Below are 16,511 nucleotides of genomic sequence, written 5' to 3' on the forward strand. Positions count from 1 at the left end.
AAATCCTCATCAGAGACAAGAGAAAACTCCCATGGTGCCTGACAGCCTGAAGCAACTGCCAATTCCAGATCATTCCATCCATGTATGAAAAGAGGCTTTTGCATTAAAGCAGAAAAGACTTATCGAAAAGGAGGGCAGGAACAAACAACAAAGTTATTTGGACTCATGCTTCTTGTGTCTGTTAGAAAGGCCAAGAAAATGCATTCCTTGCTCTTCTGACACAGCTCTCTCTGTTCATGATGTGGGACAGCGAGTGCTGATGATGTGCAGGAGCTGATGCGAGGGACAGGGACGAGGATGCAGCAGGCACAGTGCCAAGCTGACAGAGGGATGATCTCTGGCAGTGGAACTGAAGGAGAAGAGTTTGCAGGCAGGACAGAAAATGGCTCTTTCTTTCACCTCTTCTTTCAGTGCTGCTAAGAATGTAGCCTGGAGCAAGCTGGGAACACCAGAGCCTGGAGCCCTCTCCAGGCAGGGCTGCATCAGACACAAACCAGCAGGGGACTGAGGAGCCCCTCGGGTGGCAGTGAGCAACCTGGGGCTCTGCTCACTGCTGCTGGCATTTTCTATTGAACCATCTCCAAGGACTTCTGTTGTGCTCTGTATTTCTAAGGGTTTTCCCCCTTGGTTTTTTTTTTTTTTTTGTCTCCTGCACCTTTTTTCCCCACGTTTTCCTATCCTGTCAGCAGCAGCCCCTGTCCAGAACTGGCTCTAAAATATCAGCAAAGTAGCTAGGAACAACAATGGGTGGAATCCTGCGGCTCAGGAATTCATATGCCAGAGCCCTGCCTGTGCCTCATGCTTTGTCAGGACCTCCTTCCCTGTGCAAAAACTAGGGATTAGTGGAGTCTTTTTGCCAAAGAGCTCCTGAGAAGCAAATGTTGTGCTAGGTTTCTCAGGAGTGTATCTGTTAAGTTCATTGCTGGCAAACAGAAAGTAAGGCCAGGGTAGCAGAGCAGCTGGGAGCTGGTCACTCCCTGCAAAGGGCTGGTGCAGGATGTGGGAACACCAGGTTCCAGGATGGGCAAGCAGGGTCAATGTGCTCAAGGTGCTGCCAATGAGTTTTGCGTTCACTTAGAGAGTAGTCAGGAGCAGTGAGCACTGGAAGATCCAGCTGCAGTCCCCATCCATGTCCCTGTCAGTGCTGGCTTTAGGGTGTCTGCAGCCTAGATCCAGAGCACCCTGGGGTGCTCCTGAGGCTGCCTTTGCACTCAGGGTGAGGGTGCCCAGGAGCCCCTGAGGCCGGCAGTGGGGATCAGGGCTGGGGCTTGTGGCCTGGCAGGTGTGGCTCTGGGGGCTGTGACATGCCAGGGCATGGGTCACTGTCACAGCCCTCCGCAGCCCTGGCTAGCTCTGTGATGCTCCAGAGACAATGGCAAGAGGGGGGAACTGGCTAGGATACGGTTTTGCCTGAGCCAGAACCTCTAGGCCAAATGCCGAGCAGTAGAGACCCCTGGAGGACCGAGTGAAGGAAGCAGAGGAGGGTCTTCTGTGGTGCAAAGTGCAGCAAATTCATCAGGAGAGGCGGGGGGAAGGTCGTGCAGGCAAGAATTCCCAAAGGGAACAGATGTTGCAAAAACCCCCAACATCCCTGTGACCGGATTTTTAAAATCTTTCAAAACATGGAGTGGACAACATACAGTAACCAAAAAGTGACTCTTGGGGTGTGGTTTTGAGGGCTACAACAAATCAGAACAAGGGGAGGAGAGAGCGTTGGCATAGGGATTGGATCTTAGGGTGAGGGACAGGGAACTTTCTGGAACAAAGGGTAGGGTTTGGGCTGATGGATGGGGCAAAGGGGCTGGGTTGTCTTGACAGAAAAGGGAAAAATCTGGTGAGGAGGGAGGGGATTCCTCGGGGGACACTTGGGTAGGAGGGCATAACATAGGGGAGAAGCTAACTGTAATAACTCGGGGAACACTTGAACATACCACTATATAACAGAACATTTGACTCAGTAAACTAACACAGTGCAACACAGAAATTCAGGCTTTCGGCAGCTAAGAGGTGGCACTATTAGAACCCGCAGCAGCTGGTGAAAGCCATATCTCCCCTTCAGGTTCTTGCTATGTGGGAAGGTGTTGCGAGTTGTGGTGGCTGCACTCCCCCTTTGCTGGGAGGATGATCTGTACCAGGGGAGAGCAGAAAGCTGCCATGGTGAGCAGAACATGCTCAGAGCATTACAGTTCAGAGAATGGCACTGCCCCTGAAGGGCAAAAAGCTTGAAAGCATAGAATTCTGTGCGGAACCATTGCACAGATTTTCTCTTCTAGAACATGCCCATTTTTGTGTGCTGTAGATGAATGCTCTGGGTTTTATAGAATACATGGGGTTTTTTTCTTAAGGTTTTTGGGAGAACTCTCGAGTTTATTTCTGTTTGTATTTTATATCTAGCATGTATACAGTTTTTTTATTATTAGTTTTCTTTAGTAAATACTTAGAGAAAAAATACCTAAGCATTTTTTAATCCTTTGGGATATTGTGATTAATATTCTTAGAAGGAAAACCTTGTTGAACAAGTGTGAAAACACAGAGAGAGGGAAAATAGCATAAAAGTCTTTTAGAACAGGGTGTGTAATAAAGACTGCAGACCTGAGTAATTCCTCCAAGTGTAGAATTAGCAAGATATATTACTGTGATAAATAGGTATGATTTGTGCTGATAAAGATTGAAACAGTAATCAATAATGATACAGTAATTAATATTTGAGAATAATAAAATAGTTAAAAGTTGTGATGCCAAGGAGAAGAGGGCGAGGAGGGGCTCCACCCCCCCCAAAATGAGCCTTGCTTGGTCTTATCCTAGGCAAGCTATTACAGCTCCAGAGCTCAGTCTCCAAGGGGACTGGGTGCCAGAAGCCAGCTCGCTCTCAGACCAAGGCCGCGGGACAGCCCTAGCAAGCAGGGAATATTCAGCTCTTAGTGATTAGGCAGTTCTTGTGATTTCAGCATTGCTTGCTAGGTAGCTTTTCCCTTGGCCTAAGGCTCCAGCAGACAGTAGAGAGAGAAGAAGACGCCGGCTGTTCCACAAGTATGGCTTTATTGGATGGTCCCTGAAGGGTCTCAGCTCTTCTTCTTCCGAGTTAGTAGGGGTACAGTATGCTACTTTTATACCCTTGGCCTGGATCCAATCCTGACCAATAGCAAAGGTGTTAGAGTGACCATAAGTGACCAATAGTAGGGTTAACAACATATTGCCTTACATGGCTATAGGGATAAGGTACAAGGCGGATGTCCCTGGAGACAGGAAACTTCTTTGCCGCTGTGTCAGCTTTCTATTCTCCAAGGGGCCCTGGCTAAAGCTGAGGGGTTTACTACACCCCCCCTTCCCAGCAGATGTTCTCAAGGACCACAGGAAATGAGCTGAAGATACAGTTGCTAAAAATTACCAAGAACCTGGTTGGGTACCAGAAAATGCTAATTATAAGGGATTTATTGCCTTGATATGTAGATGCAGTGATACGTTAGTCTTGGCTTACATTGTACTGGCTTGATGCGCATGTGTAACCCAAAGGTGAATTAAAAGACAAAGAGGAAGAGGAGAGGTCTTCATTCAAAACGACCCCCAAAGACTTGTGTGAACACCAAACCGAGTGGTGGCGCATGCGTGATAAGGGTGGTAATGAGGGCGGAGATAGAGATATGATGAACCGAAAATGAGAAGAGATGGTATTGCCACATGACATATAAGGGGTGATTTTCACTTGGCAAGCTTGTACGTGAGGTAGCAAGAGTCCCAGAACTCTGCCTTCCGTACCCCGCGGTTATCGTTTGCTTATGCGCTATTATTGGAACCAAATTATCTCTTATTTTAATCAAATTATATTGTATCAAATTTTAATTTTTTTTATTTTAACTATTCAATTAAAATTGCTATTACTTTTAATATTATTGGGTTTTTTTATGATGAGATAATTGGACAAACATAACACTTTCCATTTTCATTTCACCTGTGGAAAGCTTTTTCACTTCCCCAGGAATCTTCTCCACACTCCTGTCTGCCCTTTTCAAGAACCTTTCCTGGAGAACAAGGTGCAGCTTCTGTCACAAGATGTGCCCCCAACTGCAGCTTCTCTTGACTTTCCACACCGTGAGCAGCACGACTTCTGCAGCAAAGCAAGACAAATGTTTGGATTCCTTGACAACTTGTCCTTTCTTTTCCTTGTGGGCTGGACAGTTGTGCCATTGCTGTTTTTCATTGTGCCTGTTCTAACCAAAGAAAACAGGAGGTTTTGTTGGGGACTTGCTGGGGAATGCAAGCCTGACCGAATGCAGAAAGAATCTCCAGGACACTCTGGGAGCTCCCCGGGCTGGGCTCAGGTTCCCGCTGGGATTCTGCAGAGGGCAGGGCTCCAACTGGGATCAGCAGCAGTGCAAAATACCTCTGGGCATCTCCATTTTCTGCTGCTCCGAGGAAGCAATGAAGCCAGCCAACTTCAGTATTTTCGTTCTCCTGGTGGATTTTTTCATTTGTTTTGCCACTCCAGAGGCAATTTCTGTGATGGTCTCTGTAGGTTGATTCTATTTCAACAGCACCAGCAGCAGGGCTGTGTTTGAGTGCTGCAAAAGTGATCTGTGATGCTTTCATTCCCCTCGACTTGGTGCTCAAGGACTTGTGAGCATTTCAGTCTCTGCTAATCATGATGCCTGTGACAAAAACACTGAGTTCACCATCACAAAAGCACAGTGGGCAGCAGTGATTGAAAGAGGCAAGTGTAGTTGTACTGATAAAATTCAGGTGGCAAGCAGAAGAGGGCCAAGAGCAACCGTGATCTCCAATTGCCAAGGCAAAGGCACCAGCAGCCTCCTGCTGTCAGCTCAGGGTGAGTAAAAGAGCGTTGAAAACAGCGCTGGAGCCCGATCCTTTCTTCCTCTGAGGGGTGGCTCAGGGCAGCACAGGCGGGCCCTGAGCAGTCAGGGCTGTGTGTGGGTGCTGGTTGCTGTGCTCCAGAATTGAGCTGTTAAAAGCCCTTGGGAGCCGAGGCAGGAGCAGGCGGGAAGGGGCCGGCGCTGCTGCTGCTCCTGGCCGGGAGCCCCGACTGGGCCGGGCCGGCGCCCCCTGCGCTGCGGCTGCTGCTGCTGCCAGAGCCGGGTGGGACTCGGGGACAGGGAACGGACACGGGGGGGACAGCAAAGGCCTGGCGGCTGCAGGGACGGTGGCGCTGGGGCCAGCGCTAGCACAGAGCTTCAGCCCGCAGTTAACCCCGAGGGAAATGCTGGGGAAACGCTCCATTTCAGCTTTCTTTGCTTGTTGCTGTAATGAAGGGACTGAAATGAAAGGGGAACAAGCAGGGCCCGACCCCTCCTCTGGGAGGAGCCCCGGGACTGGGTCTGTAAGGGGCCGTGGGGGGCTGTGAGGGGCCGTGAGGGTGTTATGAATCAGAAGCTTGACTAGTCCAATATTCAAGCAGCAATCAATTTATTATTTAATATGGTAAAGTATGAGCAATACAGTGCCAGGTACAGTGGGGGAAGTTTTCCCTCCAACTGCATACCGATAATTGATGGTTACAGGTATTTACAGGGGTACCCATCAGTTTTTTTCAGCAGTTTCTATTTCCAATCTTTTACTCATCAGCAATTTTTATTCCAAATTATTACATCACAATTCTAAAAACTATTGTGATTTTAATTTCTCAGGATGTATCTCAAAGGAGAATTCCCAGATGGTGACGGTCCAGTTTCCAAAAGAAGAAAGACTAATTCCATCTGGTGGAGTCCAGCTCCCTAGATATGGGTCCACCTTTTAATTGCAGAGACTCTAAATCTCATAACAGTGATGTCCAGCTTCCCTTTGGTCGAAACCATAAACCCTTGAGGTGATGTTCATCTTCCTTTTTCAAGCTGTTTTTCTCTGCTTCAATAAGGCATGAGATAAGTATATTTCCTTTATATATATTCCAAAGCTACAGTTTCAATAATACAAGTGATATTCTAAAATTATACTTCAAAAGGTTATTATTGCAGAACTCTTTATGGATTAAATGCACGCAAAAAGCAACATCTATAACACTTTAATTCAAATGCTCCTAAATCAACTAGGGTTAATTTGCAAACAAAAGATAGGTTCAAAAGTCTTTTTCCATGCTTTATTTTCCTCAGTTATTACTAGAATTCACAACTATCCCATTGTCGGTATCCACACATTTCTCATTCACAAGTACACACGTTGCCTGTTTGTACCTGACAAGAAACACAGCTTTGCATCTCACAAGGGGTTGTGAGGGGCCGTGAGGGGCTGTGAGGGGCCATGTGGGGCTGTGAGGGACCATGAGCAGCTGTGAGGGGCCCTTGCCCCTCTATGGAGAACTGTCATTCCTGTCCAGGAACCCATGGCTGAAATGGAATTCCACCCCAAAACTCCCCATATATCCAAGGGTTGCTTTCAGACAAAAGCTGCAAGGACAGACAGGTCTGGCTTGCCTTGGCCTCTGGTGACTGCTTCTCATGTGCTTTCAAAACCCTGGAGTTCTGTGATTTCCTTCCTATAGGAAAGAACTGTCCCCATTGTCCAGGTGCTCCTGGCCTCAAGCACTTGACCACTATACAGGGATGCAGTTTGACAAGAAAGTCTCACAGATGTGTATGCTTGGCTGAAAGATTTTTGAATGTAATGTCTGAAGACGAATATAAATGAAAGCAAGTTTTGATATAAAAGAAAAGAATTGATGAGCCAGTCTTTTTGGATAGCTAAGAAGGTAAAGTGTTAGTTAGAAGGGGTTTTTCTGACTTAGAGCAAAGGATAAGCCCACCTCAAACGAGAAGATTTTACCAAGCAGAAAGATAGCACAGGCAAACAAGTCAGCAAATTTTGCAAGTAGAAAAAAGGTCTCAGAATTTTCCACTGCAAGAAAACTGGAAAACAACTTTTAGCTTAAACTGTAATGTACTAACTTTTAGTGATTGGAGAATAGTAACATGAATATGGTAATGATAGTAGTTATGATTGGCTATAGGTAAAAATTAAGGTATAGATTGGTTCTATTGTGTGAAGATGCTCAGCAAAGAAAAGTATATAATGCATTTGTAACCTAAACTAAGGGTCTCCAGGCCTGCAGCTGGAGCTGACAGCTGTAGGCACAGGCTCTGTCACCCATGACTCTGGACTGCTGTATCACCTTGGATACAATAAACTGCACTTTGAAGAGCCGCCTGGCATCCCACATTCCTCATTTCAGCTCTCACAAACTGGTGTTGCCCGGAACTGCCATTGCCCAGATGCAGAAATTTCCCAGTGCTCGCAAAGCCCAAGTGCAGCAATTTGCTGGCACAGAAATACAAAACCTGGCAAATACCTGGGGCCGGCACCACCCAGATCTGGTGTTTTCCAGCACTGCTAGTGTCCAAACATGGCAATTTCCTGGTGCTGGCACAGCCCAATTCCAGCAATTTGCTGGCAAAGAAAGCCTAAATCAAGCAAATACCTGGATTTCAAAGGTATTTAAAGCAACCCAATCTCATGTTTGCTGACAGCGCCAGTGCCCAGATCCGGAATTTTTCAGATGCCTGCACAGCATAATTCCAGCAATTTGCTGGCAGAGAAGGTTCGCATTTGGCAATTTCCCGGTGCCAGCACATTCCCCACCCAGATCTGGTGTGCACTGGCACTGCCAGTGCCCACATCTGGCAATTTCCTGATGCCAGCAAAACCCAAAGGCAGCAATTTTCTGGCAAAGAAAGCCCAAACTTGGCAGCGCCCAGATCTGCTGTGTTTGGGTTGGTTTAAGAGAAGGAGACCTCGGCTTAAGGCTTTGGGAAAACCCTCTTTAGGGTGAGCAGGAGCTCCCGCCCATAATCCTCTTGTTCAGTTATGCAGATTGTTACTAGAAAGTTCTGAGTTCTCTTTGCTACCATTGGTTACTTTTTGCCGCAAAATTGTAATATTCTTAATCATTCCTTCCTCTTGGATCCTTCCCTCAGATCCCACCTTAACCCCTCCCCATAAATAAATGTATAAATATCCCTGCTAGATCCTGGACCCAGGCTTTTTTCTGCTTCGCTCTCTGTACTGTGCACGCCATCCTGTTTGTTGTGTTTGCCTTCAGTAAAGTTCTGTTTCCACACAACCAGATGAAAGCAGTGTCTGTCTGTAAAGTGGCCAGAGCTGGTTCTCAGGGAAACCACTGGTCAACGGTCCGGACGAGGACCAGAAAGTTTCACTGGTGTTTGCTGGCACTGCCAGTGCCCCGATCTGGAAATTTCCCTGTTCCAGCACCACCCATGTCCAGCAATTTGCTGGCACAGAAAGCTAAAACCTGTGGCAGCTTCCTGCTACTGGGTCTGGCACCATCCACATCTTGCATTTGCTGCACCAGTGCCCAGATTTGGAAATTTCCTGGTGCCAGCAGAGCCCAAATCTGGCAGATTTCTGTCACTGGCAATGACACCACCCAGATCTGGTGTTTGCTGGCAGCGCCAGCATCCAGATCTGAAAACTTCCTGGTGCTGGCACAGCCCAAGTCCAGGGATTTGCTGGCACAGAAAGCCAAACTTTGGATATTTCCAGGTACTGGCACCAGCATCATCCAGATCTGGTGTTTGCTGGGACCGCCAGTGCCCAGACTTGGAAATTTCCTGATGCCTTCACAGCCCAGGTCTAGCAATTTGGTTTTAGCTAGCTGGGGCAGAGAAGTTCCTCGGACTGTGACTTTCCTTTTTCTTGGAATTGTTTAAACCCGCTCTGGAGGGAAGTCTTTTCCTCATCTAGTAGGGGGAGGGGCCGCTGGAACTTGCTTTCTAGACTGACCCCTTTTGGAGGTTTCCTTCCAAAATTTGCCTGAAACCAGCACAAACAGTCACAATGAAAACTTCACCAGTGGCACAACTCCCCAGCCCAGCAGGAAAAGAACGGACATGTAAAGTTCTCCTAACATTTGTCCTGCTTTGCTGCAAAAGTCCTGCTGCACACACTGTGCACTGTGGAAAGTTAAGAGAAGCTGCAGCTGGTGGCAAATCTTGTGACAGAGGCTCAACCTTGTTCTCCATGAGAGATTCTTGAGAAGAGCAGACAGCAGATGATTCTTGGAAAACTGAAACAGCTTTCCAGAAGGGAAATGAAAATGAAAGAAACAATCCAAGATGTTTTCCTCTATTTATTTCTATGCTCCTCTTTTCCATGTTGCACTGCTTCTCCATCCCATTCATTCCAAATGCACCTCACCTCTAAAATCTGTGACTTGGCAAGGTTTAGACACTCTAAAATACCATGAGCTACACACAGTTTTCCTTTTCCACACAGGAAAGCAACACTGGAGGTGTAAGTGCAGTGCTTGGGTCAGGTAGGAATCCTACACCAAGGGAAGGTGCCCCGACAGTGTTTGACCCTCAGCAAGGACAATGCTCAGCAGCAAGCGAGGGGATCGCTGTGCCAGTGCGCAGGAGTCAGGGCTCTGCATCTGGGCTCAGCGCTGCAAAGTTCCCGTGTTTGGGCAGACGGAGGGGCTGTCCCCGGGGCGCGCGGGGCTCGAACGTGGGGCTCGTGGGGCGAGCGGGGAACGGACACGGGGACGAACGGCCCCGGTGCTTCAGTTGCAGCAGCGGCAGCGGCGGCGGCAGCAGCAGCAGCGGCAGCAGTAGCGGCAGCAGCAGCAAAACAGATAGTTTTGAATAGTCTTTCTCTCTCTCTCTCTCTCTCTCTTTCTCTCCCTTTCCCGCTGTTTGGCACCCTACTCTCGGGGTCCCTTGTCCAGCGCCCCTCTTCTCTCCCCGCCTCCCTCTCCCCTGCCGGGCTGGGCCATGCCCCCGGCCCGCCCCCGGCCCCGGGCGGGGCTGTCCCGTGCCCGGCCCCGGCCGTCCCGCCGCGGTCTCGCCTCCGCCCGGCTCTGGCCGTACTGGCGGTGGCGCTGCTGGGCGGGCATCAGTGCCTGGGGCCGGGGCGGCATCGCCGCCCTTTGCCTCCGCCTGGCCCGAGCCCGGCCCCGGACCCGACGCAGGGTCCAGTCCCGAGCCCGGCCCCGGCCCCAGCCCCAGCCCCGTCCCCGACCCCGGCCCCGGCCCCGGCCCCGGCTCCTCCCGCGGCCCGCGGAGGACACGGGCGGCGCGGCCGCTCCCGCCGCCTCCGCTGCGGCTTCCCCGGCCCGAGCTCCGCCGCTCGGCAGCGCGGCCGCCAGCCCCGAGCCTCCCGTGCCGCGTTCCGAAGATGGAACGCCTGGGCATGGCCGGCCCGGGGCGGGTGAGGGGCGCTCGGGGGCCGTTGCTGGCCCCGGGCCGAGTGCTGACAGCCGCGTCCCGCCCGCAGGGACGGCGCAGGAGGCCCTGCAGGAGCGGTACGGGCTGGGATCGCTGCTGGGGCGCGGCGGCTTCGGCAGAGTCTTCGCGGCCACGCGGCTCTCGGACGGCGCCCCGGTGAGCGGCGGGGCCGGCGGCGGGCGCAGGAGGAGGGGATGGAGGAAGAGGAGGGCGGAGGGCGGAGGATGGGGCTCGCAGTGCGGGCGGCGAGCTCACCCCGCTGCTGCCCTTGGCTTGCAGGTGGCCATCAAAAGGGTGCCACGGAACCGCGTCCGGCACTGGGGCGAGCTGGTGAGTGAGCGGGGCCAGCAGCCGGGGCTGCCGGCCGGGGATGAGCCGGCGCCCGGCACGGTGGGAGCCACCAGGACACCCCGAGAGAGAGCGGGCGTGGGGCCAGCGCAGGGCGCAGAGCATCCCGGCCTGGCTGAGGGCTTCCCCAGGCCCGGCATGGCATCGGCCCCACTGACGGCATCGTGCTCCTCCCGCAGCCCGACGGCACCAGCGCACCCCTGGAGATCGTGCTGCTGGCCAGGGTGTCCACTGGCTTCCCCGGTGTGGTCCAGCTGCTGGAGTGGCTCGAGCTCCCCAACTGCATCGTGATGGTGTTGGAGCGGCCAGAGCGGTGTCAGGACCTGCATCATTTCATTCGGGCACGGCGGTTCCTGCCTGAGGAGGTGGCACGGGAGCTGTTCCACCAGGTGCTGGAGGCCGTGCGGCACTGCACCAGCTGCGGGGTCCTGCACCGCGACATCAAACCAGAGAACATCCTGGTTGACCTGGACACCGGGCAGGCCAAACTCATTGACTTTGGCTGTGGCACCTACCTGCAGGACACAGTCTACACTCACTTTGCAGGTGAGCCTACCCAGGGCTGTGCTCCCACTGCTGACATCTCATGGCCCAACATCTCCCAGCCCAAGCTGGCTGTGGCAGCGGGGATTCTCCCTTTTGCTGCCAGTCAGGGCACTGAATCTTCAGCTGGGTTGCTTTAGAGCAACTCAGGTTGGGTGGGCAGCCATCTTCCAGCCCTGCTGGCAGCCTTTGCCAGCCACTCTGCCCAGGACTAGGGCTGGGCTGGGGCAGCCAGCCCAACCAAAAGCCCCGTGGGTTGGGGTAGCAGAGAGGGAGGGCGGAACCTTTGCCCCAGCCACTTTGGTATGCAGATGACAGGAAGGGCTTGGGCTGCTTCACTCGCCCTGTTTCCCTTGGCTTCATAATATTTTTGGGGAAATGCAGGCAGGGAGGATAAGGGCATGTTTTTTCCCCAGCATGGAGTGGGTTTTTCCTTTGCATGTCATGGTCGGGCCTAGCCAGGGCTGCCCTCTTCCAACACCAGAGGCTTCTTTTCCAACCCTAACTTTGTGCACAAGTCCCAGATGGTGGCGAGAGGGCAGTGGTCACGCTGTGTGCCCCTGATGCAGCCCCCGCACACCCAGGGATGCTGGGGCCAGGCTCTGGGAGCAGCAGCATCCCCCTGATGAACTCCATCTGTATTCCATAGGAACACTGTCCTACAGCCCCCCGGAATGGAACGACTTTGGCTGGTACCATGGCGAGGCAGCAACAGTCTGGTCCCTGGGCATCCTGCTGCACCAGATGGTCTGCGGGGAGCACCCTTTCAGAAGGGGCCAGAACCTCAGCTGGGGCCAGCTCCCGCTGCCACAAGGGCTCTCTCAAGGTGGATCCTCTTCTCTGGGCATGGGGGGAATCCCAGTGCTGGGAGCCAGCAGCGGGCTAGTGGGCATCCCGCTCTGGCAGCTGCTGAGGAGGTGGCACGTGTCCTGCTCTCCTCCAAAACAGGGAATTGATGGGAAAGTTTAGGCCCAGCTCTGAGCACATCCAGCATGGCCTGGGTGTGGGAATAGTGGGGCAAAGCAGACAGGAGCCTTCTCTGGCTGACCGGCAGTTTCTGCTTTCTCTTCCCAGAGTGCAAAGACCTGATCAGGTGGTGTTTATCCGTGAACTCCTTGGACAGACCCGCACTGGAAGACCTGTTCTGTGATCCTTGGATGTGGGATATTCCTCTGCCATAGAAGAAGGGAGAGAGCCACAGGCACACTTTGATCCAGGGCCCTGGTAAGTTCCTGCTCCACATATGCCTTGGCAATGAGAAGCAAAGGAACCCAGAGCTTTTTGTGCTGCCTGTGTCACTGCACCGGGGTCATGGGATGGGAACACACAGCTCTTGTGCTGGAGCTGAGCTGCTCTGCCCAGCACTGATGGCCGCCATCCCAGCTGGTTTTGCTTGTCCTGGTTCCCTGACAGCTGGGGCCCTGGGCAGAGCCCTGAGAGGCTGGTCTGCCCCCAGGGAAGGAGAAGGAGCCCCTGGAGAAGCTGTACCGGGTGGGGATGCTGCTGCTGCTGCTGCTGCTGCTGCTGCTGCTGGAGACAGCGAGGGTGACATCAAGGATGACAAGCTCTTCCTCAGCCTGGCCACTGGAGGCTGAAGGTGGTGCACTTTGATTCTGGCACCTTCTTCAAAGCCAAACTCCACAGGGAATTTGCAGATGAGTCCCACCCGGGAAATTTTGCCAGATCTCGGCATGACCCAGCGTGGCGGGGAACCAAAGGCTCCCCCTTTGCTGGGGCAGATGCAAGTAATTCTTCAGTGGCTGCCCAGCTGCTTTTGGCAGGGCTGGGGCATGGGCTGGGGTGGGTACGAAATGGGAGTGGACTCCTGGCCCGGCCAACAGCCCCCAACACCCACTGTGCCCCGGGCTGGGGCTGGGGCAGCCAGCCCGACACAAACAAAGCCCCATGGTGGGAGCAGAGGTGGGACTCCAGAACCTGTGCAGAGCTGCTTTGCTGTGCAGGCAAGGAAGGGCTTGGGCTGCTCCACTGCCCTTGTTTGCTTTGGGGTCACCGTGATTTTGGGGGGCAGTGCAGAGGGGAAGAGAGAAAGTGTGGGTTTCCCACAGCCATGGCTGGGTTTTTCCCTGGCATGCAGGGGTTGGGCCTTCCTCAAGACCCTGACAGAGATAAGACTTTTTACCAATTTTCTTGTTTTCTCATTTTGTCTCTAAACTCTTTTCAATAATGTGTTGTTTGTTATTCCAGAGGAAGCATTCCAGGTGGTCCAGTGTGGATGGGGAAGTGCCTGGGAGCAGCTGTGGCGTGGATGGGCCGTGCCCCTGGAGAAGGCTGAGGCCATGGTTTGGGAGCAGCTTTTCTTCCAGCCATGGGTGGTGTGAGGTGGGTCCCTGTGTGCTTGGCAGGGTGGGATCAGAGCTTTTGGGAGCTGGCAGCGAGCACAGGAGCATCCTGCTCTGGGCAGCTGCTGAGGGCTGGATGTGCCGTGGCTGGCTGCAGGCTGGGCACATGTGCTGCCCTCCTGCTCTGTGCCTTTGGCAGCAGGGATGGGCAGCTCTGGGCACAGCTCTGGGCGCAGCCAGCATGGCCTGGGCACCGCAGGCCTTGGCACAAGGGCACAGGAGCCCTCAGCTGATGGGCACTTTCTGCTTTCTCTCCTTGCAGCCGGGCTCTGCGGGTGCTGCGGCTGCTCTGGGCTCTGCCAGGGCTCTGCTGGGCTCAGCCCTGGGCCCAGCTGGGCTGGCTCTGCCCTCACATTGCTCTGACAGCTCTGCATCAGACGAGCCCGTTGCGAGCACAGCGCCTGAGCTTTCTGCTTTGGCAGGTGAGTGAGACTCTGCTGCAGGCCCAGAGATTGCAGCTGGGGACACACATGCAACTGGCAAGGACCCAAACTCTCCACAGTCCCAGCTGAACGCCTGTATCTCTACAGGGTGTTTTGTCTGTCCCGTTCTTCCTTCTTGATTGGCTGGAATTTTGCAATTGCACTTTCTTCCTCCTCTAGAAGTGCCACGAGTGGGCCAAAGCTGGCGAGTGGGCCGTGTTCCTGAGGCAGTGCAGTCTGGAGCTGATGGATGGAGAATTGCCCTTCTGCACTGCCAAACCAGAGCAAAAAGCTGTCAGTGGGACTTCGTGTCTCTAAGAAACTCCTGGCAGTTACAACAGGAATGTGCAGCTCATTTGCAGGGTGAGAAGGAAGGTGATCTTCTAAAGGATTTGGGGTTTGACAGAGTTTCCATTCCCAGTCCTGCTTGGAGCTGGAAGGGCACAAAGCAATTTGCTCTTGCTTCAACCACAATTTCAAATACCAGTGTTGGGAACAAAGCCCAAAATCTTTTAAGAGGCTGCTGAGGTCAGTAAGATGGATGCATGCCATCAGCACATTTACAATGTAAAGAACTGAGTTCTCTTTTGAAAAAGATCATTTACCTCTTAATGCAAAGAATGTGTCTTTGCCTTTATGTTTTGTTTTTTTCACTAACATTGTGTTATGTTTTTTCACTAACCCTTGGATTTTATTCTTATCTTTTACAATTTACCTAGTTTTTTCCTTTTTCCTTTTTTTCCTTCTAAATAGAAAACATGTCCTACAGAAGAAATGTCCTTTGCTCCTGGTTCCTGTGTGGAGCAGCTCCCTTCCTGCTGGCTGAGCTGCTCAGGCAGAGCCCGGCAGCCCCTGGCTCTGCAGGGCTGAGGCTTTTCCCCGTTGCTGGGCACAGACTGATGGAGCAGCACTGCTGAACACGGGCACACAGAGGGACCAGCAGCAGCTGCCTTTGGCCACCTGAGGCTCCAAGGCCCAAACTCTGAGCAGCCAGGGCTGGAAGAGACTGGCAGGATTTGATCCCTGACTCTGGCCTGGGGCTGCACAAATGACCCCACAGCAGCAGCACCAGCAGCAGCAGCAGCACCAGCACCAGCAGCAGCACCAGCCGCAGCAGCAGATGGAGCTGACTTTGAGCACAGCCCTTGCCCCTCTTCCCTCCCGTGTGCAGCGGTGTCACAGCAGCCTGAGGCACCTGGGAGCCCCCAGTGCCAGCAGGGACTGGAGATGGCACCCCTGGGCTCCTGGAGGCTGTGCAGGGAACGGAGCTGGGCACTCCCTGTCCATGGGGAGCTTCCAGGTGGAAAAGGCTGCTGTGCCCAGGCAGCTGCAAGGGCACAGAAAGGAGGCTCTGGAGCACTGGATCTGTGCCAGTGCCACAGTCCTGGGTAGCAGCCAGCGAGCCCTGGGGGAACAGAGGGCACAGCAAGAGGGACAGAACCAGGCAAGGGCTGAGACTGGAGAGAGCCAGGCCTGGGAGCAGGAACAGCTGCTCCATTGCACTCTTGGAGAAAGCTCTTGGCTGGTTCAAAGCGCTGAAAGATGTGAAGGGCGGAGAGGAGGCCACAGCAAACAATGCTCCTGTTTGCACAGCCTCCCCTCTCCGTGTCCCAGAAGGAATTGCATGGACTGTGCTCTTCTCTCCGATTCGTCTCGTTCAGCATGAGCAGCTCAGCACCAGGAGCTGAAGGAGCTGAAGCCTCAGGCCACAGGAGCTGGGCAAGAGGAGACTTTCTGAGCAAAGTAATGCTGCTAAAATAGCCCCAGCGGAATGCAGTGGATATTAGCATGGAACCACAGAATCCTTTCTGTTGGAAAAGCCCTCTGAGCTCACCCAGTGCAGCCAGTAAGCCAGCAGTGCCAAGCCCAGCACTAAACCATGTCCCTGAAGTGCCAAGGCCTGGACACCAGCCCTGAGTGAGGCCTGGACAGCAGGCCCTGAGCCAAAGATGGCCTCTGGATGAACCTTCCAAGCAAAGGTTATCTTTGTATCTGCTGCCTGATGAAATATGCATGGTCATTAGCACTGAAATAGATGTAGCCACTCATTAGTGAAACATGTATTGACCTTCGTGTATTTAGAAGCAAGACAAGGCCATGAAAGCTGACATCTGGCCTTGTTTGGGGCTGTATGGTCAAAGTCAGCTCCCTTGGTTCCTCCTTGAGCCCTGGCCAGGCTTTGGGAGGAACCCAAGAGGAGGATGAAAGCAGATGTTGCCACACTAGCAGTGCTGTCAGTTTGTTCATTCAGCACTGTCAGAGCTGGGCCCTCTCCCAGCGGGGTTGGAGCCTCACCTGGGGCTGGAGGCACCTTCAGGAATGCCCAGTGCCCAGGAGTGGCTCTGCAGCCCTTGGCTGTGACAGCTGCTGTGTGGGTCTGTGGGATGGTAAAGGCTGAGGGTAAATGCTGCTGGATCTTTGTTAATCACTGCTGCAATCTTTGGTGGTGATTGCTGGGTGCATTGCTGAGCTGCTCCTGTTGTGATTCTTTGCTGCTCTGAACTGCAGGAAATGACACTGATTCGTTCAGCTTGAGTCTGTGGCTTTGGTGCTGACCCTGCCCACTGGCAAAACAAAACTGGCACAGTCTGGCCAGATCCCAACAAAATGTCACTTGTTCAGTGTAAATGTGAGGAATCGAGCCCATCAGA

This window comes from Melozone crissalis, unplaced genomic scaffold, assembly GCF_028551555.1.
Source record: "Melozone crissalis strain CALT ecotype California unplaced genomic scaffold, PUWL_Pcris_2 ptg000014l_1, whole genome shotgun sequence".
Classification (NCBI taxonomy): domain Eukaryota; kingdom Metazoa; phylum Chordata; class Aves; order Passeriformes; family Passerellidae; genus Melozone; species Melozone crissalis.